Source organism: Thamnophis sirtalis, unplaced genomic scaffold (genome assembly GCF_051295495.1).
Source record: "Thamnophis sirtalis isolate CommonGarterSnake01/CBP01778 unplaced genomic scaffold, rThaSir2_p1.2 scaffold_2, whole genome shotgun sequence".
NCBI classification, from domain to species: Eukaryota; Metazoa; Chordata; class Lepidosauria; order Squamata; family Natricidae; genus Thamnophis; species Thamnophis sirtalis.
In genome coordinates this window covers 22,631,736-22,656,948 of record NW_028261382.1, presented here as the reverse complement: position 1 = coordinate 22,656,948, position 25,213 = coordinate 22,631,736, and the positions used below count along the sequence as shown (strand labels likewise).

Below are 25,213 nucleotides of genomic sequence, written 5' to 3'. Positions count from 1 at the left end.
GACAATTGGAGGGTCAACCCTGGCAGAAACCTCTGCAGAAAGTGCCAGCATCTGACTTTCCAAGTTGGTCTGTACAGATTAGTCCTCGATTTACAACAACTGAGCCCAACATTTATGTTGCTAAGTGAGACATTTGTTAAGTGAGTTTTGCCCCATTTTTCTCATCACGGTTGTTAAACGAATCGTTGCAATTGTTGTTAGTAACAGGATTGTACAGTGAATCCGGATTCCACACTGACTTTGCTTGTCAGAAAGTCTTGTGTGACCAGGGACCAGGGACACGGCAACCGTCATAAATATGAGTCAGCTGCCAAGTGTATGAATTTTTATCACATGAATACAGAGACACAGCAAGTGTGAAAAACGGTCATAAGTCACTCTTTTCAGGGCTGTTGTAATTTCAAATGGTCACTAAACAAACTGTTGTAAGTCAAGGACCACCTCTATTCCCTGATGTTTCTGGTCACAAAGGAGCGCTGAGAATACAATTTTAGAAGGACAAGATTTTATTTTGCTGACTTTAAATAAAATAAATATGGAAACAAACTTCAATTACATTTTGCAGCCCTAAACTTTAGAATCAGTTTGGGAGTCAGATTTTACAGTACTTCATACCTTACTTTCCATACAGTTGGTCTTCCACCACCACCACCACCACCACCACCACCACCACCCCGTGTCCTCAAGAGGGCCGCCTCCACCCAGACGAACCAAGGGGCAAAGTCACAGAGGGGTGAAACTTCAGGTTTGCTTTGTTTTATTTCTCTCCTCTCTCCACTGGACAAAAGTGAAGGCTGCCCATGGAAATCAGCAGAGAAAACCAACACTTGGTTATTTCTGTAGCTAGGCAACAAGTGATATTACAACAAGAAATACCTCTTTCCCTCCCTTGCATGATGGATGAAGAAATCCTTTAATTCTCATTCTGACCACAAGATCCTCTGATTCAGGAGTGCTCCAGGTCCTGGCGGCCTCCAACGCCTTTGACCAGCCCCCCCAGGCCCACTCCCCAGCCCCTCCAATATATCTTGAAGAAAGTTTGGTTGCTACTGGCAGTTTGGCTTTTTGTGTGCACAATTCTAACCCTCCCCTCCTCTTCCTGCCCCCTTTTTTTGCAGTCTGCCAGGGATTATTGCTTGAATTAATTAGCACCAATTAATTGGTTGAGGCAACCCAGCTTGTTCTCCTTCCCTCCAGAGAGGGGAGTCGGGAGAATAGAGGAGGGCTAGGGGGAAGCTGTGCCAAATGGAGGCTCTCTCCAAACTGCTTCCATGCAGCAAAGTCTGAGCCTCCTTTAATCTGCCTGGGCGTCAATGGAAGAACATCCTGTCTCGTTCGGCACGCAGAGCTTGAAAGAGGCTGAGCTGCCAACATACCAAGATGCTCCGCGTGGAAATGTTTCTGCCGCTACTGTTTGAAGGTCTCAGGTGCTGCAGCTAGAAATGGAAGTTTAGAAAGAAAAGTTCCGTAGAGGGTTATTGTGCCCTCTCATTAACAAGCGTGTATTGTTATGAAAAATGTCACCATCATCATCATCTTCATAATTTAAAAAGCCTGTTAAAAGGCTGCTTGGGAAGATTTGAACTAATATCTGGCAAGACAAATCCAAGTTTTGACTGTAATTGCTGAGTGAGCTGATCCTGAACCTTCTCGGATGACATGTCAATGAAGACTCTCAACCATCCTGGCAAAGGTTGAGTCAAGGTTGAATCATAGCAACTGGACTCATTTTTTTTGTTTTTTGTTAGCCTGAGACGTTTCATTGCTCATCAAAGCAGCTTCATTCATTCTCTGGTGACGTTCACCAAAACCAGGTGACATTTCCTCTTAGGCTAAAGTTGGAAGGAAAATTCTATCTGGAAAAATTGCAATACAGCAATAGCACTTAAATACCACTTCATAAAGCTTTCCAGCCTTCTCTAAGCAGTTTACAGAGTTGGCCTATTGCCCCAAACAGTCTGGGTCCTCATTTTACCCACCTGGGAAGGATGGAAGGCTGAGGCAACCTTGAGCCTGGTGAGACTCGAACTGCTGGCAATCGGCAGTGAGCAGAAGTAGCCTGCAGTACTGCATTCTAACCACTGTGCCATTGCAGCTCTATCAAGGAAAGATGACGACAGCTAAATCAGGCAACATTTGTGGGAATACCTTTTTCCAACAGAGAAAACATTAGGTGGAGATCGTCCCAGGGACCTTGAATTTGGATTGGCAGAAGAAGTAGCCAGTCTGCCAAAATAATATCTGTCCTGATTGTAGCTCTAGCCATCGATGTCTTCTTCCAAAGTTCCACCTTCAACTGAAGAAAGGAGGCTGGTGGCGTGTAATCTGAATAATATTTTATACAAGTATGTTGCCAAGGCAGAGAACAAATTTGAAGAACTAGGATTTCTCCATTCCTGAAAAACTCTGGTTTGAAGTGTGCTGTCATTAAAGATGAAGTCACTTTGTAATTGAGGTGACCTCCAGTTGCACAAATGAATAAATACTGTAGAAAAGCAAAAGAAGGGGAAATGTTTGCGTCATCTTGTTTTCCTGGCATCTGGCATCTAGTTAATTTTTTTTTCTTTTCTTTAACTAAGAAAAAAAAATTAACTAGATGCCAGATGCCAGGAAAACAAGATGACGCAATGAGATTTATCTAAATAAGCAGAAATTGAGACCACCAGACAAATAATAGCAGACAAACAGCAGACAAACAATTAAGTGGAAAATAATTCTTTATCAAGGAACTGCCAAAACATCTCCAATCTTGGCAGGACAATCTTCTGTATATAATAAACAGGAAGCCAAAATCTCTCCCTCCCTCTCTCTCTCCCCCTCCCCCCCTCTCACACACACAGACTGATGGTGTTACCTACTCTAGTAATGAAATGTCTGCAAGCAAACAACCAGGCTCAGAGAGCTCCAAGGACTCCTCAGTTCAACCCTGAGCTATAGAAATTTTCTTCTATTGAAACTGAAGCAGTTGGGAAAGGGCAAAAAAATTATATAAGAAAATTAAACAGTCAAGACTAATTTTAAGCAAAATTTGGAATGCTAAAAGGCAAAGCAAACAATCATTTTGCAAGCTCTAAAACTGATTCTGTGTAATTCCAAGGATACTACAAAAATAAGCACATCTTCACCTCATTTTTACACTTAAGGTTTTACACATAGGCAAGAAAAACCAAATAAACAAGTAAAACCTGACTCAATAGCAATAACTGAGATGGAGCGAGATTAAGGTCTCAGGGTACCTTAAAGTCTAGTGCCTTTATTCGTCCCTTATGCAAGCTTTTCCGCACTCTCTTCCAGGCACCCTTTCATTTGAAAGGACGCATTGGGGTCTGCTGCAATAAATTAATGCACAGTAGAGAACATTCTCCCTAAGTAAGAAGGGCTTTTGTTTGGTGGATTTTGTGACTCCAGGCAGCCTGAGCAGCATCACTGTGATAAAAGAGTGAACTCTGTGGAGGAGGAGTCCGGAGTGGTCCTTTTAAGCATCCTGGCGGGGCATCTCCTTCTAAGACAACCCGCGGCTGGTCACATCTCCAGTTGCCCTGCCTTTGAAAAGGTGCCCACAGCTCCCTCTTATGGTCAAGAGTGGGATTGCTTTCTGAGAAAGGCATGGGAGTTGTGTGTGTCCCACCCTTATTGTCCATATGCAGGGATGCCACTTTGCTCTGCACATGCCCTTCGTCCCAGTACCTTCATCTCAAAGCTACTTTGGATTCTTTTGAGGGCTTATTCCCCATCCTGGAGTCTCTTTGTACCCTAAAAAAATACCAATAAACCATGGAAATTTCCCCTAAGGAAGTCAACATAATTCTTTTTATCAGATTAGATTGGAGGGCAGATTCTTTGAATTTAGCCATCCTAGTTTGGGCACCATAAAGTATGACTTCAGTTCCAGCTATAAAGAGTGATTTGTTCAACAAGCCATGGCTAGCCGTGGCTTAACTCAATGCTTGTCAGCAGGATCTCCCTCTCATAATTTCATGCCAGAAGGCACCTGAGCCAAAATCCCTCTTGTTTCCAGTGGGATCGGCTTCCTCTGCTTTGCTGCAACAGTTTTGATGCCTTTCTCAAGCCACGGCCGGCTCCCTGGGGCCTTCGGGCTCTGCTCCTTGGACTGCTCTCCAGCGGAGGAAGCCGCTCCGCTCTGGGGAGGGAGGGGGCAGCAGCAACATCTGGTGCTTCCTGAAGGGTCAGTGGGACCGCTCAGATTGGGTGGGGGTCCCTTCCGGCCATTGCAGCAGCTGAGGGGGCTTCCTTTGCTGGGGCCAGACAATCGGTTTGGCCTTATCTGCAAATGAGCTGGAAAAGCAGATGGGATTGTAAGAATCCCAGGATCCTGGCAGGAAACCAGAGACAGGGCTGGCCCTGTCTTGTCTCTGCTCTTGTCTCCATGGAAGTCGGTGGAAATACCAGCCCACCCCCAACAAGCAAACTAACAAAAGCATCGCACATTCCATTTGTGAATGCTTTGAAATACCCTTTTGGAAATTTGGTGGGGCAGCATTTTAAAACTTCTCAGCAAAGGTTCACATTCCCTTGGTAAATCTAACACTTTAAAATCTACGTGCCTTGGCGTCTCCCCCGCCCCTCTAAAACTCATAAATAGTAATCCTGGTGGACAGAAAGGGGGATTTTTAGAATAGATAGCTGAGAGATTTTGTTGGTGAATATGTTCTGTTGGCCACAAGTTTCTGCATTAACAATATTATTGTAGAGCTAATTTTGGTTGAAGGTGGTCCATGGCGGAGGTGGGATTCAGCAGGTTCTGACCAGTTCTGGAGAACTGGTAGCAGAAATTTTGAGTAGTTCAGAGAACCGGTAAATACCACCTCCGGCTGGCCCCGCCCCATCTATTCTCTGCCTCCCAAGTCTCAGCTGATTGGGAGGGAATGGGGATTTTGCAGCATCCGTTCCCTCCTACACCCATCAAACCACGCCCACCAAGCCACACCCACAGAACCAGTAGTAAAGGAATATGAATCCCACCACTGGTCCATGGGGAAGGGTTGTGTCAAAAAAAGCCAAGGCATTTGTGACCCTGTAATGCACTTATTTGTATGTCTGTTGTGGCTATAATAAAGGATGTGTAGGGGGCTGAACCTGAGGGAGGGGTCAAACACGGCCTAAATCATGTCCCTTCATGCCTGTAAGAGATCTAAGTCCTGCCCACTTTGAATTCCTTCTATTCATATCTCCCGCTAATTTCCCTTGGCCACAAGTGGTTCAGATTCTTGTAGAGAGTTTACACTCTTCAATATCTTCACAAACGACTGATAAGGGAATAGAAGGGGAACTTACCAAATTTATGGGTAATACTAAGCTGGCAGGAATAGCCAACACGCTAGATGATAGGCTCCAGATCCAGATGGATCTTGACAGACTTGAACCCTGGGCCCTATCTAACAAAATGAAATTCAATGTGGAGAAAAGTAAAGTTCTACACTTAGGTAAGAAAAACCAAAAGGACACATATAGACTGGGTGAAACCAGGCTTAATGGTAGTAACAATGAGAGGGGTCTTGAAGTCTTAGTGGACAACCAATTAAATATGAGACAAAAGTGTGTGGTAACACCTAGAATTCTGCATCCAGTTTTGGTCACCACACTATAAAAAAGATGGTAAGACATATTAAGAGTGCAGAGAAGAGCAACCAGGATGATGAGGGAACTGGAGGCTAAAACATATCAAGAAGGCGCATGTGCGAGGAATATGTCTGCCAAGCTCACTGCTCCAGCTCTGCTTGAGAAAAACTGCTGAAGAAGAGCTGAAACTGAACCTAGAATTTGAATTAAGGAGAGGCTGTGGGACGAGAAATTTGCAAAGGTGCTGGTGCCGGCAGTGAATGGGAGAAATACTCTTCTCCTGGGCTGCCGTGTGTGAGGGACGCTGACGCCGCTTGGAAGAAGACGCCACGGCCCAGCTGTTTCTGGGAGAGTTTTGAGCCTCGAGACTTGCCGACGCTGCTCTGTGAACGCTGCGGCTCAACCGTTTGGAGGACGCCGCAGCCCAGCTGCTCTGTTCTGGAGGAGCCCTGACTCTGCTGCGGCTGCCAGGAGAGCCTCGAGCCTTGCCGACGCCGCTTTGTGAGCGCCGATGCTCAGCTGTTTGGGAGACGCCGCGGCCCAGCTGCTCTGCTCTGAGGGAGCCCTGTCTTGCTGTGCTTGCCTGGAGAGCCCCGATCCTGCTGTGGCTGCCACTTTGCTGCCCTGACTTCCCTGCGACGGCTGCTTCGTTGTTGGCTGACACAACCATCGCTGTCCTGCTGATTGACTTGCTGGCCTTCGCCGGTGCTGCTGGGAGAACGCCGCGGTTGTGAAAACGTTGCGGTCTCAGCTGTCCGGAGGATCATCTTGGGGGAGCCCCGACCCTGCCACTGCCACCCAACTGCTACAACCGCTGTGGTGCTGTTGCTGGGTTAGGGCTAGGGTCAGGGTTAGGGCTAGGGTTAGGGCTAGGGTTAGGGTTAGAGTTAGAGTTAGGGTTAGAGTAGGGATAGGCTTAAGTTTAGTGTTAGGGTCAGGATTAGGGTTAGGGCTAGGGGCAGGGTTAGGGTTAGATTAGGGTTAGGGTGGGGTTGGGGTTGCTAGCCCGATGGCCCTCTGACTTGCTGATGCCGCTTTGAGATCGCCGCGACTCAGCTGTGGAGAGGGGTGCCCCCTTCCACCCCCCTCCCCTTCCATCATGGCCGCAGTCCTTTCAGTTTGGTTTTGGACTGCTGGGGGGTTGTGCTCCGACTGCTGCAATCCCAACCATTGACGACCATGACTGGCCTTTCGGCTCCCGCTGCTGTAGCCATTGCCACCTACGGCCATTTTGCCTTCCGACCACACCTACACCTGCCTTCATCCTCCGGACCACCATCTTGGAGTAAGCGAGGACTTTTGAATCCATCTCCGGCCTCGCTGAGATTCCCAAATATCATCCTGCATACTATTCTGCGTTTCACTCCTTGCAGGACCCAGATTGTTGGGGGCAATATGCTGACTCTCTGTAAACCGCTTAGAGAGGCCTAGAAGGCCTATGAAGCGGTATATAAGTCTACTGCTATTGCTATTGCTATTGCTATTGCAGAAATAGAAAGCAGGGGACGAAGAGGACGTGGGCAGGGAGCTCGTTTTTGCACCTCCCCTCAACCAACATTAACTTTCCAACCATTTCAGACTTTTGGACCCTGCCCTCCCTGCTGGACTTCGCAGGGGAGAAGAGTAGGAACATTAGACTTCCTCTTCCACTTTAGTACAAGCTTTGTACGAACTTTTGCACATTTGCGCAATTTTTAACTTGTATGGGGAGTGCATGTGATATGCGTGTGATGGAATGAATGAGCCCACTTTTTATTAATCTATTATTGTTGTATTTTGTGTTTTTAATTATTACGTGGGGATTGCTTGGGTGAATGTATGTGTATGTTTGAGAGGACTGGGCTACAACCTGGTGCCTCCTTCACTGAGTGCTATCGCAGAAGTGTTAGGGGGCCCAGGCTCAATCCCAGTCTTAGAATGTCTGATTTAAATGGCCTGCCGGAGAGAGCGGCGGCGACGGGGGTGGGAATTGGGGCCACGGACACAGGGGTGGGCTGGAACATTATGGTCATGACGGGGAGGGGTAGGTACGGCGGGAACTTTAGGGCTAGCCATTACCGGGGAAGGAGGGTCCGCTACGTCACAGCGATCCCTCCTTCCGGCCCTATTAGTTCCACTCCAAGGCCAGATGACGAGAGTTGTCAGGGCCCTGGTCTCCGGCTGTTGTTGCTAAATGCCAGGTCTGTGGTTCACAAGGCTCCCCTCATCCGGGACCTAATATTAGACGAGGGGGCAGACCTGGCATGTATTACTGAAACCTGGCTGGGCCCGGAGGGAGGAGTCCCCCTCACTGAAATGTGCCCAGAAGGATTTCAAGTGCTTCATCAGCCGCGACCCCAGGAATGGGGTGGGGGAGTGGCTATCATCATCCGAGGGTCTTTAGTTCCTCGTAGGATCCCTGTTCCGGAGCTTGTCGGGTGTGAGTCCTTGCTGGTGAAGTTGGACCTTGCGGGTCAAGTGAGCTTGTTGTTAACGTATCCTCCTCCCAACAGCGTTGCAACAGCCCTCCCCTCGCTCCTCGAGTCAGTAGCCGAGCTGGCGGTTGAGTTCCCCAGGTTTATGGTACTGGGGGATGTCAACCTGCCGTCGCTCGGTGATCACTCTGATGGGGTGCAGGAGTTCATGGCTTCCATGACAGCCATGGACTTGACCCAAGTAATTCAGGGTTCGACTCACTCAGCGGGTCACACACTTGACCTCGTATTCCTCTCAGAGCAGTGGAGAGGTGATTTAGATTTGAGGGGTATTAAGATCTTGCCCTTGTCATGGTCTGATCAGTTCCTACTGAGGCTTGACTTTTGGAAACCAATCCCCCACTGTAGGGAGGTGGAACCGATTAGGTGGTTCCGCCCCAGGCGCCTGATGGACCCTATGGGATTTCAGACGGCGCTTGGAGAAATACCTGATGCTCTCGTCCACAGTCCGGTTGAGTCCCTGGTCGCTGCCTGGAATACAGCGGCGGCGGGGGCTCTAAACTGGATTGCGCCTTTACGGCCTCTCCGAGGCAGCGGATCCAGGAGGGCCCCTTGGTTTACCGAGGAACTCCGGGAGATGAAGCGCCAAAAGAGACATCTAGAGCGCCGCTGGAGGGCCAGTAACTCTGAATCAGACCGAGCACTGATGAGAGCCTATGTCAGAGCCTATCTCGTGGCAATATGGGCGGTGAAACATGCGCATTTTGCCGCTCTTACAAGGTAAAGCTGAGGAATTTGTTCAGTTTCTAGCGGATAAAATCGCTCGGATTCGGACAGACCTGGACTCCAATTGCTCAGTGCCAGCTGAGGTACCGGGGGAAGGTCTTGAGCGGAGTTTATGGACTGAGTTTCAACTTGTCTCTCCTGAGGAAGTGGACAAGGCCATGGGAGCGGTGAGTGCCTCCACTTGTATACTGGACCCGTGCCCCTTCTGGCTGGCCTCGGCCAGCAGGGAGGTGACACGTGGCTGGATCCAGATGATAGTTAACATCTCTCTCCAGGAGGAATCTTTCCCGCTCCTCCTAAAGGAAGCGGTGGTGAGACCCCTCCTGAAGAAACCGTCTCTGGATCCAGCCATCTTGAGTAACTATCGTCCAGTCTCCAACCTCCCCTTTGTAGGGAAGGTTGTTGAGAAAGTGGTGGCCTTTCAACTCCGGCGGTCCTTGGAGGAAACCGATTATCTGGATTCCTTTCAGTCTGGATTCAGGCCTGGCTATAGCACGGAAACTGCTTTGGTCGCGCTGATCGATGATCTCTGGAGAGCCAGGGATAGGGGCCATGCCTCTATCCTAGTGCTCCTTGACCTCTCAGCGGCCTTCGATACCATCGACCATGGTATCCTTCTGCGACGGTTGCGGGAGGTGGGAGTGGAAGGCACCGTTCTTCGGTGGTTCTCCTATTACCTCTCGGACAGGTCGCAGTCGGTGTTGGTCGGAGGGCAGAGATCGACCCCTAGGCCCCTCAAGTATGGGGTGCCACAGGGTTCGGTCCTGTCCCCCTCCTATTTAACATCTACATGAAGCCGCTGGGTGGGATCATACGTCGGCACGGGATTAAATACCACCAATACATGGATGATACACAGTTGTATCTGTCCGCCCCGTGCCAACTCAGTGAAGCGGTTGAAGTGATGTGCCAGTGCCTGCAGGCTGTCAGGGTCTTGATGGGAACGAACAAGCTTGCACTCAATCCCGACAAGACCGAGTGGCTATTGATGCTCCCTCCCAAAGAGGGTCCAGCTATTCCATCTCTCAGCCTGGGGGGTGAAATCATACGTCCCTCAGAGAGGGTTCGCAATTTGGGAGTCCTCCTGGATCCGCAGCTGACTTTAGAGCACCATCTGTCGGCTGTGACCAGGGAGACCTTTGCCCAGGTTCGCCTGGTGCACCAATTGCGACCCTATCTGGACCGGGAGGCCCTTCGGATAGTCACTCATGCCCTCGTGACCTCAAGACTGGACTACTGTAACGCGCTCTACATGGGGCTGCCCTTGAAGAGTATTCAGAGACTTCAGCTTGTCCAGAATGCAGCTGCGTGAGCGATTGTGGGTGCACCTCGGTACACCCACATCACACCTATCCTCTGCGAGCTGCACTGGCTGCCCATTGGTCTCCGGACACGCTTCAAGGTGCTAGTCGTTACTTTTAAAGCCCTACATGGTATCGGACCTGGGTACTTGAGAGACCGCCTCCTGCCAATTACCTCCCATAGACCTATTAGATCCCACAGACTAGGCCTCCTCCGAATCCCATCTGCCAGCCAGTGTCGGCTGGCAACTCCCCAGGGGAGGGCCTTCTCTGTGGCTGCTCCGGCCCTCTGGAACGATCTCCCCATTGAGATCCGGACCCTCACCACCCTTCCGGCTTTCCACAAAGCAATTAAGACCTGGCTGTTCCGGCAGGCCTGGCGCTGTTGAATCTCTCAGCCCCACTCGAGGATATGATTGTTGTTGTTTTTTAAAATGTGTTTGTCTTTTATTTTTTATTCTGTACCCCCTTCCCTCTTTGATTGTTAGCCGCCCTGAGTCTCTTGGGAATAGGGCGGCATACAAATTGAATAAATCCAATCCAATCCAAGAACAGTTGCAGGAATTGGGCCTGGCTAGTCTAATGAAGAGAAGGACCAGGGGAGGCATGATAGCAGTCTTCCAATATTTGAGGGGCTGCCACAGAGAGGAGGAAGGGGGTCAAGCTATTTTCCAAGGCACCCGAAGGCCAGACAAGGAACAATGGATGGAAACTGACCAAGGAGAGATTCAACCAGGAAATTAGGAGGTATTTTCTGACAGAGAAGAATCAACCAATGGAACAGAAGTTGCCTTCAGAAGTTGTGGGAGCATCACTGGAGGCTTTCAATAAGAGATTGGACTGCCATTTGTCAGAAATGGTGTAGGGTGTGGTGGTGGGGGTTTGACTAATCAGTGATGACTAATCTTTTTTGGCTCCCATGCCAAAAGCAGGGGGAGCGCAGGGGGGGCAAGCACAGGAGTGCAACACCCATAATGCTATGTGCGTGCCCCAGTGCCCCTGCTTTTGGTGTGGTTTTTTCGCCCCACCCCCACCCCAGAGGCTTCCCTGAAGCCTCCAGAGGGCGACAAATGGCACTATGAGTAAATGAGAAGTCTATTTCTGAATTTCCGGTTTGCCTGTAGGGCCGGTTTTTCGCACTCGAGGCTTCAAGGGAGCCTGCGGATCGGAAAAAATGGCTTCAAAAGAAGGCTGAAGTCAGCTGGCCAGCGCACGGATGTGGGCTGGATCTGACAAGGCAACACCTCGCATGCCCTAACAAATGGCTCCACATGCCCCCTGTGGCCCACATGCCATAGGTTTGCCATCACGGGACTAGATAAACTCCAAGGTCCCTTCCAATTCTTTTAATCTGAATACATATCTGAACTGTTTGGGTCTCCTGAAGACGGCAATTGTGCCGTGTTCTCCTGCAATTCAGGCCCCCTGAAGCTGTCGTGGAGCTGTCCTGATATTTTTCAAAGCAGGAAGTTATCCTTTTCAAAACTGAGCAACTAGCCAGGGCCTTTATTTTAACAGCTCCCATCGCCTGCCATTAGCATCCTCGTCATCTGGTTTGGATTATAGTAGATCTCATCCTTGTTTGGTTTGGGAACCGAAAGAAGAATTCAGAGTTGTTTCTACTTGTGCCAAGTATGAGCTGAATGCAATAAACACACAGCAGAAATGGCTCTCAAAGGCCTTCGTGGCTCTTGCTCCTCTATACTCTTTGGGGAGAGGACAGACACAGCAGGCCTCAGTTTGAAGACAACATGCCAGAATCTTTGTTTCCCCCCCTCATTCTACGACTCAAGGAAGTTCAATGCTGGTCTTGTCATGGTCAGTATAGAAAGAGAACCCCGTTTCTCCCCAAACTCTGCAGTCTCATAAAGCAGAATTTGCTCTACGTAACCCCTGAGATTGTCCTCTTGCTGGGTTCGGCTCTCTTTCCTGCAGGATGCTTGGGGTGATGTAATCTCTTCTCTGGATTCATGCCCGTGGAACGTGGGTTAGGTGAGCCTCGCCCACTCTGTCCTTCCATGATGGTCCGCCTTCTCTTTTGAAAACTGAGTGGCAAAGCGACTCACCTGAACTCCGCCTGAAATCAGCAATCTCTTTCTCATCATCTTTTGATTCTGGGGGTAGACTGCATCTAAAGATGGAGGCTCACCTGATTATTAGAAGACCCACCTTGTGTATATTTTCATAATCCCTTCAAAAATAACAATGATCAAAACTGCTGACTCTCCTCATCACATAAGAAACCAATTTTTATCAAATAATTCTGTTTGCTCTCCTACAGTTTCACGGCAGCATCCCTGCATTTCAAGCAAATGCCAACAGGGGCTGAACTCGAACAGAGGTCTCTGCCACTGAGCTTCTGTCTGTGTTGGGGAGTCCTGTGCATGAAATTTAGTTACTGTTATTTTTTAAAAACTGTAAGTAACATTAGCAAATACACAACACAACAGTCATACAGCAATTGAGGAAGAGGAGGGGTCCCTTAGTTGCCGCCATGCTATCCCTTCACTGGGTGGTCCTGCATTTCCATGTAAGCAGAGACAAATTCTGTGCTACCATGTAGAATAGAAAAGAAGAGAATATAGAACATAGAACATGGAAGAGAAGAGAATATAGAACATGGATGGAAGAGAAGATGGAATATGGAATATGGAATGGAAGAGAAGAGAAGAGAAGATGGAATATGGAATGGGAATAGAATACAATACAATACAATACAATACAATACAATACAATACAATACAATAGAAGATAGGATAGGATAGAATGATAGAATAGAATAGGAGAGGAGAGGACAGAGGAGAGGAGAGAATATAGAACATGCAACATGGAATAGAACGGAACAGAACAGAACAGAACAGAACAGAACAGAATAGAATATAAATATTATTTATTATCCAAGTGTGATTGGACACCCAAAGAATTGTCTCCGGTGCATAAGCTCCCAGCGTACCTAAAAGATATAAGAGATACATTATGATCATAGTCATCATAAATACATTCATCATGAATCATAAGATACAACTCTTAGTGATAGTCATAGGATACTAAGCAATCAACATAAATTATACTAGGAACTAATAAACAATATAAATCGTAAAGATACAACCAACAAAGTTATAGTTGTAAGTAGATAAGGAAATAGGTAATAGGAAAGATGAGAAGAAGAATAGTAATACAGTATTGGTAAATAGTTCGACAGTGTTGTGGGAATTAGTTGTTTAGCAGAGGGATGGTATGGGGGAAAACTGTCCTCGTGTCCAGTTGTTCTATAATGTTGTTTTGAGCGTAGAATTTGAAACAATCGATGTCCAGGATGTGAGGAGTCTGTAGCAGGGATGGGTTTCAATTTTTTTTACTACCTGTTCTGTGGGTGTGGCTTGGTGGGCGTGGCAGGGGAAGGTTACTGCAGAATCTCCATTTCCTCCTGATCAACTGGGACTCGAGAGGTAGAGAATAGATGGTCAGTCAGAGGTGGTATTTACCAGTTCTCCGAACTACTCAAGATTTCTGCTACCGGTTCTCCAGAACTGGTCAGAATCTGCTGAAAACCACCTCTGTAGATATTTCCCATATTTTAAATGTTCAAGTTAATCATGTCAATTAATGATGTTCTCCTTATATTTCTAGGGGCTAAATCCACCTGGGCAAAACCTCTAGGGAAGAAGCATTGCGACTCTTAAAGAGAAGGTTTTCCAAAAAAAAAAAAAAAAAAACAACGGGCACAGGAGGGAAACAATTTGCTGGGAACTGCATTGCTACAGTGGTGTCAATCACAATGAAATCATTGGGATCCAGTGAAATGTGGGCTTCCTCCCTAAGATGAAGAAACGCAGCATTTTGCTGGCATCAGCCGGAATTTGGGCTGCCAAAGATACAGAAGATGAAGCCTCTTCTCTGCCCAGGTGTAGTTTGGCCGGTGCCTAGTGGCTTCTTAGGAAGGCAAGTTTGCCCCCTAGTGGCCATATGGCTCCAAGACAGGAGGGTATGCCAGATGTCCCTGAATAAAGTTTGCGATCAGTTCCCTTTCAGGCTCTGCAGAAAGAAACACTGAATGACGAGTAGCTGAAAAGGGCATTCTAGGGACCGTGTAATTAATCCCTTTCCCAGCCCATAGGCAGTGCTGCAAAGGGATGTTCTCCAACAAGGTTCACCCAATAGTACCAGGTCAGAGTTCAGCAGAAGACGACAAGACAGCAAGGTTCAGCCCAGAGTTCATCGGTCTAGAGCAGGTTCTAAGCAGAGTGTAAATGGCTCTGTGGTAAGGCCACTTGGGAATGAAGCACACAGGTGCACATCTCACAGTCCTGACCTACTACCTGGAGTAAGTCTGGAAGGATCTGAATGGGAGAAACAAAGCTGAATCCCAGCAAGACGGAGCTGTTGTATCCCAGAAGCCCCCTGGGGCACTCTCTCCTCCACATATACTTTTGGAGGAAAAACACTCCCTTGGAAGGACAGTGCCCACAACTTGGGGGAGGGGATCTTCCTAGACTTATAGGTGCAGCTGGATATGTCTGGGGGTCTTTGGCTGGGAAACATTTGCAGCTGTTTCTGGAGGAGGCTTTAGGATTACATCTCCTCTCATCATTAGGATTAGATCAGAATAGCAGAATAACAGAGTTAGAGGGGACCTTGGTGGTCTTCGAATTCAAGGCCTTGAGCTCCAATTGTCCCGGCCACTCCTGACCTCAGGCTGCTTTAACTCTTAAGGCACAGAAAATCTCAGCATTCCATCAGTTCAGCATTTTAAAATTAGAAAGATTTTCAAAAGTGACTGTTAACTTATCTTACAGTTTTGAGATTTACAGATGAACAGAATTGGAAGGGAATGGAGTTGGAAGGTACCTTGTAGGCCATCTAGTCCAACCCCCCATCCAAGCAGAAGACCCTACACCATTTCTGACAGATGGCAGTGCAGTCTCTTCTTGAAAGCTTCCAGTGATGAAGCTCCTACAACGTCCGAAGGCAACTTCTGTTCCATTAGTTGGTTCTTCTCACTGTCAGAAAATTCTTCCTTATTTCCAGGTTGAATCTTTCCTTGTTCAGTTTCCATCCATTATTCCTTATCCGGCCTTAAGGTGCTTTGGAAAATAGCTCCCCCCCCTGTTTCCCCTGGTCACTGCTATCCTGTTTCCCCTGGTCCTTCTCTTCCCTGGACTAGCCAGGCCCAGTTCCTGCAACTGTTCTTCATATGTTTTAGCCTCCAGTCCCCAAATCATCCTGGTTGCTCTCCTCTGCACTTTTTCTAGAGTCTCAACATCTTTTTTATGGTGTGGTGACCAAAACTGGATGCAGTACTCTAGGTGTGGTCTTACTAAGGCTTGAACTTTGTGCTCTTATTCTGTGCAAGATCCATGATACAAACACCTCCCAAACATAGACTAAGAGAGTTAGAAGGAACCTTGGAGGTCTTCTAACCCAACCTCCTGCCAAAACAGGAGACCCTGTACTATTTCAGACAAATGGCCGTCCAGTTTCTTCTTATAAGCCTCCAGTGATGAAGAATCCACAATTTCTGGAGAGAAACTGTTCCACTGGTTAATTATTCTTACTGTCAGGAAATTTCTCCTTAGTTCTAGGTTGCTTCTCTCCTTGATTAGTTTCCATACACTGTTTCTTGTCCTGCCTTCAGGTGCTTTGAAGAATAGGTTGACCTCCTCTTCTTTGTGGCAGCCCCTCAAATATTAGAAGACTGCTATCATTATGAGGCAGCCTTTGAAAACTATTCAGAAGATGCAGTTGGTGCAAAATGCAGCTGCTATTCACATGAAACAGCTGTACTGCAGGTGCTGCACTGGCTTCCCAAAGTTGCCAAGAACAATTCCAAATACAAATTTTGACCAACAAAAGGGATCTGTTCGGTGCATTCATCCCAGGAAGATATACGGCAGATTCTTCCTCCACAGTAGATTCAGGGGAGAGCAAGGAATGAATACTGAGGACTAGTGCCCCACCCTTTGGAACAAAGACTTTTATGCCTAAACTGGAAGAAAGCCTGGGCATGAAGGGTATCTGACACTCAGGATTTCTCAAGGATGCTCATTTGTCCTGGTTTTAATTGTAACGTCAGTTGGAATTGAGTGGCATCAAAATAATGTTGTACCCATAACAATAGGCACCCTGGGTACAATCCAGAAACATCTGGAGCACAATCTGAACACCATCGGAAATGACAAATTTAGCATCAGTCAATTTCAAAAGGCAGCTTTGCTCAGAACAGCCAGTATTCTGGGTTGATGCCTTCAACACTATCAAACGTTCACGTCTGCCTAATTCCAAGGCCTTTGCAAACACTTGGTAGGTGTATAAAAATGACAAATCCAGTCTGAACATTCGGATGACAGTGCAATGGACCATATTATTATAATAATGAAGAAAGCGAAGGTGGAACCGAGAGCAATAGGCACCTTGGGTGCAATGCCAATGCATCTGGAGTACCACTTGAATACCATCGGCATTGACAGAATCACCATCAGTCGATTTCAAAAAGGAATTTTACTTGGAACAGCTCACCTTGTGCAACAATATCTTTAAATGCCATCTGCCTATTCCCAGTCCTTTCAGAAAGGCCTTTTGAATAAGGCATCTCATGTGGGCCAACTTACAGAATGCATCCAAAATCCTAGACTTCTGTGTAATTGAAACTTGGCAAATTTTATAAAATATTTTATGATATAAAACTTATCGTAAAATATTTGCGATATAATACAAATGTCATTAAATGTTTTCAGTGCTGTATACATTTCAACATGGACTACTTTTAAAATACATAGACCTTTGAATGGATCCCAACTTTTCCAGTGAAAGCAGGACATTAGAAGCCCTGTCCCTGTTGAATAGAATAGCTATAGCAATATCACTAAGACTTAGTATATACTGCGTCACAGTGCTTTGCAGCTCTCTCTAAGCGGTTTACAGATCCAGCCTCTTTCCCCCAACAATCTGGGTCCTCCTTTTACCCGCCTCGGAAGGATGGAAGGCTGTCAACCTTGAGCCGGTGAGACCCGAACTGGCAAACTACAGTCAGCCATCAGTCCGCAGAAGTAGCCTGCAGTACTGCACTCTATCCACTGCACTACCATGGCTAGAATAGGAATAGGAATAGAATAGAATGTAGGAATGGAATAAGGAATAAGGAATAGAACAGAACAGAATAAACAGAGTTGGTTGATGCCATGGAGGAATTCAGGGAACATCTGAAATGATGAGCCCACAAGGGCATGGATTGTCCAGTGATGGTATTAAGATACGGTATAGATGAGAGCTCGGACAAAAAGTAAAATTTAACTCTAAATTCAAGCCTTTGTGGACTTTTCCCAAGAAATAGGAAAAAAAGTAACAATGATGTGGAGATTTGATGATTGGTAAAAAAAAAAAAGAGTGTTGGAAAAATAGATATTATAGCCTAGTCTTAAACTTAAAGTTCAATTTAAGCTTTATTTATATCTTTTGTAAAAGAAGTTGGAAGTCACTTGTTATACTTCTTTTGTATACTTGCTTGTTTTCTGTGCTCTTATCCTCTATGTTTTCCTTTATTCTATCTATCCCCTTTCCTGCCTATTTATCTTTGTTAGTTTTTATCTCATAGCCTATAAAAATCTTAATTAAAAAAGCAAAAATTGCTAAATTTATTCCAGTGATGAAAGGAATGGGTAGGTGCAGTGGTGGGATTTTTTTTTTACTACTGATTTGCTTGTGCGTGTGGGCTCGCGCGCACGATGCTTCTGCACATGCGCAGAAGCATCCAGGCGGGTGGGCAGAGCTTCTCAAACAAACTGTGCCAGTGAACTTGTCCCAGCCTGACAACAAAGACAAAGAGGATTGGGGGAGGGGAGGCTATGCTGAATTAATAGCCCCCAGCCTGTCATTTTCCATCACCCTCCTATCAGCTCACCCAAAGAGAAGAGTTGAAAAGGTGGAAGACATTTGACTGTAGCAGGTTAACAGAACTAACAATAGAATGAAAACCTAAATTTTGCAACAAAAACTACTCTGATTGTTGTGGTCTCTTCTACACACACAATTGTTATGGTATAAAATGCCCTTAGCAAAGAAACCTTCAGCTCTAAGTCTAAGACATAAAATGGCTGGATCTACACATGGCAAGAGTCTGGGGCACCAGCAGCATGTGATAAAAAGCAGCTTTCAACCATAACCGTGTAGTAAAAGAGCTGGGCATTTTAAATGTGCATCACACGTGCAACATATTTGATAAATCTTGAGGCTCCGTCACACAGTCACAATCTCATCTTCAATTTTTTTTCATCCTATTTGATGAAATAGGTCTGCGTCTGATTTTGGCTTAGTACATTCTGCAAATCCATCCATTGTAATTTATAAATGCTTATGGCTTTGCAGCAATTAATTACAATTTGTTCAATCCCAATCAGATAAGATGATAATCTTTATTGTCACTTTTTTCTGTGATGACACTAACACATTAAAAGTAAAATTCTGATGCCTGCTCTCAAAAGAAAATCTATACCCATACACACACATGCACATACATATGCTATAATATATACATACACATACACACATATATATTACTCACAGTCCATTTTGAATGCATAAGTTGTATCTTAGGTGATGAGGGTTTATAGGTCAGGCCGGCCTCCTTTTGTGAGGAAAACAGTAGCTCGGCCAACACAGGCTGGCTCACTCCTTGAACTCAGCCGTCCTGCAGGGGGCGCCCTCGTTCAATCTTTGTATGTTGAACTGATCCAACTGGTGGAGAGTTGCTGAGCAAGCCAGGCTGGGCAATCTCCCTCACAGCTACCTGCCACTCTGAGCCCTGATTTTGTGGGGCTTCAATTGCACCATCCTGGCCGTCATCTTGACTTTTCTGACCATCCCTACAAGCAGCCTTGCTTAACTGCCAATATAATATTTCTTTGGCAGCAAGCAGGGCTGCTTCTGATGGGAGCCAAAGGCGATCCCTGGACTGGCCACAAGTGGGCAGGCCTGGGGTGGTTTGGAGAGAGCGAGGTGCCTTTGTGCCAGAGCGTTTGAACTTGGAGGCCAACACTGTGCTCGAATGCAAAACCTTTTGCAATTTGAGTTGGGGGCTGAGCTCATTGGGGCGCCTGGCCAGGACTAATCAGCTTCATTCTTCTGGCTGGACAAAGGCCCTCCGTCTTCTTCTCAGTGGCCCCTCCCTGCCTTCTTCCTTGCCAATAAAAAAGCAACTTAAGAGTCTGAAGCTCCCAAAAGATTTTCCCCCTGGAAAAAGAGATGAAATAATGGGAGCCTGGGACCAGCTCCCAACCCTTCCAGCGGAAAGCACAGTTGCCTGCTGGTTTAATGCTTTTCAAAGAGCTCAAGAGGCCCAAAGTTCATTCCTTATTATTCCAGCCTAACATGATAGCCACACTCGGCTTCCTCTCCAGTCTGGCCACTTAGACTCACCCAGAGTGATAAATGCTACCCAAGACTTGAAAAACAACAGAGGAGGGGAGGAAAGGACTGGACGTCCACCTTGCCCTTTCAGGATGGAGATGAATGATGTGGCAAGACAATGCTCAGTCAAGGCAACAGCAGCTCCTGGGCCATTGGCGGAAGGCAAGCAGGCTGCTTGTTGCAAAGGAAGGCGCTCAAGGGCCATAGAGTTGCAGGGCTAGAGAGTGTCTCCCAGCCTTTGTAGGATGAGCAGATCAGGAGCAGACGCTACAAAGATGACACAAATACGATTGATTGTTGGAGTTATAATAATAATATTATATTTAAAGAATTCTGCCGGTTTGGATTGCTTCACCTGAACCGGTAGTGGAAATCGCAGGTGGCCTTTTCCATCTGCCCCGGCTCTTTGCCCTCCCATTTAGGCATTTTCTTTAGCTAAAGAGCATGCAAGGAAGGCCGAGTGCACATGTACTCTCACCTTTGTGAACTGGTAGGGAAGGCAACCACACACAAAGAGATCCAACCTTTCCTGCTAGGCATGGACTTTCCATGTTAGTGACCCCCTGATTCAATGGATGGTTGGGGAAATAGCCAGATCTCTTTGGCTATTAGGAACGTTTGGGTCACTGAGTCCTCCAGGCACACTTTAACAGCACCTTCACTCCCTAGCAAAAGAATTTTGGAATAAAAGTTTAAGGATTTTCTTTAAAAAAATCTTTTGGAATAAGGAGAAAAGGGGTGATTATAACTGTGATTTTGTAAAATTACAAATGGACTTGTGTGCAAACTGAATGTATTTTATGCACGTTATGTTGATACAGCGGCAAAAACTGAAGTGCAATTTTAGGGTACATCAACAGAACATTGTCTCCAATCATGGAAGTGATTGTTCCACTTTACTCTATGTACCCTATTTTTTTCTCTTGCTTTCAGTTCTGGGCGCTACACATCAGGAAGGATTCAAAGGAAATTCAGAGAAGGACAATGATCAAGAGGCTAGAAATGAAACCCTAAGAAGGCAGTGCAGGAGCCAAGTATGTTCTGTCTTCAAAAGGGAGACTGAGAAAGTGTGTCTGTCACCTGCAGATGAGGGCAGGACAAGAAGCAATGGGTGGAAACTAATCAAGGAGAGAAGCAACCGAGAACTGAGGAGAAATTTCTTGACAGTAAGTACAATTGATCAGTGGAACAACTTGCCTCCAGAAGGTGTGAATGTTCCAACACTGAATGTTTTAAAGAAGAGTTTAGATAACCATTTGTCCAAAGTGGTGTAGGGCAGGGGTCCACAAACTTTTTAACATGGGGCCGATTCATGGTCCCTCACACTGTTGGGGGGGGGGCAGGATCGGCTGGGTGGGTGTGGCTAAATTGTCATGTGTCATGGCCAATTTTGCCTTTGTCCTTGCAGTACTTGCTCAACCCAAGGAATCTATTTACTTAAGACACCCCCTCCCCAAAGGGAAAAAGAGCACAAACTTTCTTGCCACTTGCCTAACTTCATTACAACAGCAGCTTCAGGCTCCTTAAAATAGGCCATTAAAAAAAAGAATAAAGCAAATAGGATTTCCTTCAAAATAACTCCTGATCATATATTTCAGATGACCATACGATAAACCAGACTGAGAACTGCACCAATTAAGACTGCAACTAAAACCCTCAAGATGGGCATTGAGAGACATTGGAAGCAGGCGGAAGAAGGCGAGAATCAACACACACACACACACACACACACACACACACACACACACACAAACCCTCCAATGGTGAATTAAGGAGGAATAATCATCCCTCAGACTGTTGGGGGTTGGACTATAGTTTGAAAAAAACCTGAATAGATTTCTATGAACACTGCACATATCTTCATTTGTAGTGCAAAAAACCACAAAATAATACAATATTTAAAATGAAGAACAATTTTAACCAATTCAATGGGAAGTGTGGGCCTGCTTATTTGGAATTACAGGGCTAAAAGTCTTTTAGGCCTGGAGGAGAATTCACAAACTGATTTGCTTTTTGCCACCTTGTGCATGTGTATACACACAACTGAATATCTACCAAAATTGTTCAGCAACCAATTTGGTGGATGTACTTTATATATGGGAAGAATCAAAGCAGTGGGTGAGTTCTCTTTCAAGCATTATACTGTGGTTGCATTTGAATTAATGTTAGCCAACTTCAGCTGATTTTCAAAAAGCTAGGAGCCATGGAGACATGTTCCCCATATGGGGGTTGGACTATAAGGCCACCAAGATCCCTTCCAACTCTAGTATTCTATTCTATTCTATTCTATTCTATTCTATTCTATTCTATTCTATTCTATTCTATTCTATTCTATTCTATTCTATATATTTTCTAGTCTGTTCTGTTCTATTACATTCTATTCTGTTCTGTTCTGTTCTATTCTTTCCACTATTTCTGTGATGGCGAACCTATGGCACGCATGCCACAGGTGGCATGTAGAACCATTTGTTAGGGCACCCAAGGTGTTGCCCTGTCAACTCCAGGGCACATGCGTGTGCTGGCCAGCTGACTTCAGCCTTGATTTTTGCCCGTTTCGGCTTCAGGGAAGGCCCTAAAGCCTCTGGAGGGCAAAAAATGGCTCTACTGGCAAACCGGACGTCCGTCCCCAAACTTCTGGGTTGCCAGTAGGGCCATTTTTCACCCTCCGGAGACTTTAGGAAAGCCACCTGAAGGCTCTGGAGGGCCTCCAAGGGGGGCTGGGGAGGCCGTTTTTGCCCTCCCCAGGCTCCTAGAAAGCCTCTGGGGATGATGAAAAACAGGTCCATCGTGTGCCAAAACTGGGGGGGGGGAGAGGGGGCGGCACTTACATGTGTGTGGGGGGGGTTTGCATGCATAGAATAATGGGTGTGCCCATGCATGACCCCCCTGTGCTCCCTCCGCTTTTGGCACGTAACGGGAAAAAGGTTAGCCATCACTGCACTATTTCTATTCCATTCCACTCCACTCCACTCTATTCTATTCCATTCCAGTCCAGTCCAGTCCAGTCAAGTCCAGTCCATTCCTTATGCGGCTGTGTTGAAGCCCAGCAGATCCAATCCTGTCTCTTGTCACTTGCTGTCTGAGCTAGAGTTTTGCTTTGGATAATTGCTGCCACTAGCAGAGCTTCCACATGGAAGCGGCTCTAGCCAAGGAGCCAATGGACCAGCGAGATTTAGGAGCTTTGTGCAGTCAGGATTCTTGACCAAGTCAATGCTACGTCAAGTCAAATATAGCTGCAGGCTCCTTTCCGACCTTCCCCTGCCACACAAGGAGGCCAAGGGGAGAAGCAAAGCTGGGCTGTCCTGATTTCCTTTCTGTGCTTAGGACTTCCAGCCATAGAATACAGACTGGGACGAAACAGACATTGTAGAGAGAGGAACATGTTTGCACAGCTGTGGGACGCAAGAGTCGGTTTGGCTGTCTCATTAAAAAGAAGGAAATCTCTGCTGGTCAGTCGAGAACTTGATGGGAGTCCAATATTCTCTTTCCCAAAGTCAGCCAATCCGATGCCTCCTCCCACCAGCAGGAGATTAGTACCAGTGTCTTCCAAATAAGTCATTACCACCAGGCATTGTAGCCATGCAGGATGGGTGATGATGGAAACTGGGGTGAAATCCAGTGCATAGCTAAAATGTGAAGCTCCTGGTTACAAGATAAAAATTATCCTTGCTTTACTTAGCTGAGTCTAAGAACAGAATGGAAAACTCTGTAGAGGACACAATATGTGGAGAATGATTGTGTGTAGGAGTGCACAGTGTGCTGGGGGAAGGAGAGGGAGAGAGAGAGAAGTTCTTCATGGAGAAAACAAAACTCAAATGCAAAGATATACCGAGCTCTTGGTAACTGAGGCTGTGAAACAGTGGTGGGTTTCAAAAATTGTTCGAACCTACTATGTGGGTGTGGCCTCCTTTGTGGGAGTGGCTTGCTGCCCATGTGACCGGATGGGAGTGGCTTGCTGCCCATGTGACCAGATATGAAGATGCCGACGACACTTGTCAGAACCACCCTAAATTACCTCACACACAGCACTGGCATGCATAAGAATATGATGTAAACTTGTTTTTTAAAAGGCATCTTTGGTTTGCGTTAAAACAACTGTTCTGATTGCACCACAAATGCAGTAGTCATCCTTACCTTTCACAGAGGCACTGAGTTTTATAAATATGAGCATGATAGTGTAGAATAATCATATCCAAGGACCAGTGGTGGGTTTCAAAAATTTTTGGAACCTCTTCTGTAGGTGTGGCCTGCTTTCCGGGTCCACTGGTGGAACCTCTTCTAACCGGTTTGGTAGATTTGACGAACCGGTTCTACTGAATAGGTGCGAACTGGTAGGAACCCACCTCTGCTGTGAAAGTATCTTTGGAACAGAAGTTGATTTCAGAATTATTATGAGCTAGCTGTGTGATGTGGCAATTTTAGATTGCATCAAGAGATAGATCATTTCCAAGTCATGAAAAGCAGCAGTTTCATTTCCTTGTACTTTGGTCAAGCTACAATATTGCAATCTTGTTTCTCCAATATCTATTCAGCTAGTAACTCTGTCAAAAAAGAAAAGCAGGTTAAACTTTTTTGGGAGAAATCCACGTGGTGCTTGTTGCATTCTTTTTCAGATACTCAGACCATTTAACCATCTATTCAAAGCATTGTCCATTATAGATGTGAAGCTAACAGATATGGTAATTTCCAAAGTCCTCTTTCTTTCCCCCTTTTGAAGATTTGCTCCAGTCAACTCCCTTTTTCCATGCAACAGATCCATAGCCTCTTTGCCCTTTGGTTGGTGTCTGAGGTGGGGGGGCATTAGAAGACCAAAGTAACCAAAGAAATGGTTGGCTTTGCTTTATTGTTCAGGGGGCCAATTGTTGATAAAGCTTTAGTTTGCATTCCTGCATGGAGTAGGAAGTAGAATGGGATGATATCAAGGAACCCTTCCAAGTGTAGGATTCTATGAAGAAGTTGGAGTGTGGCGATCACTAGAAGCCCACATAGGTTTCCCAAATGTGCTTTTTCAGGAGGCAACTGGACTTTCTGGTTTTTCTTTGAAGACATTTCGCTTCTCATCCAAGAAGCTTCTTCAGCTCTGAAAGGACAGTGGGGAATGGGAAAATTTCTGCAAGGAATATAAACCCTTCCATTCCCTTCCATCCAGTCAGAGCTGAAGAAGCTTCTTGGATGAGAAGCGAAACATCTTCAAAGAAAAACCAGAAAGTCCAGTTGCCTCCTGAAAAAGCACATTTGGGACAACCATAATCTGGATGATTGAGATTCTACAGACTTCCAGCCTAGGTTTGTTAAAGCAAAGATCATACAAGAGAAACCTTATTACCTTCTTTGACAAAGTGACTATAATAATGGATCAAGGAAATGCGGTGAATATAATTTACTTGGACTTCAGTGAGGCATTTGATAAAGTAAACTACAATCTATTACTTGACAACATAGAAACATGTGGGTTAGACAGCATCACTACCAGAGGTAGGTCGCTACCAGTTCAACCGAACCAGTAGTGGCAGCGGCGGGAGGCTCCGCCCACCCACCCGGATGCTTCTGTGCATCTGTAGAAGCATTGGGTTTGTGCGAGGCCAAGCAAACCGGTAGTAAACCGCTTAGCAACCCACCACTGATCACTACCAGATGGATTTGTAACTGGCTCACCAACTTACTCAACGTGTAGTTCTTAAAGGAACTGCATTTACATGGAGGGAATTATGCATTGGAGTACCCCAAGGT

At 46.2% G+C, this 25,213-nt stretch overlaps 1 long non-coding RNA gene across 1 annotated transcript; it reads left to right on the top strand.

Annotated features, from left to right (window-relative positions):
- Window positions 1–663: 663 nt before the first annotated feature.
- LOC148048491 (uncharacterized) lies at window positions 664–21,475 on the top strand. The gene is made up of 3 exons (XR_015695338.1): window positions 664–745; window positions 20,417–20,649; window positions 21,082–21,475. It is a non-coding gene; the product is annotated as an uncharacterized LOC148048491 (long non-coding RNA).
- The last annotated feature ends 3,738 nt before the right edge of the window (window positions 21,476–25,213 follow it).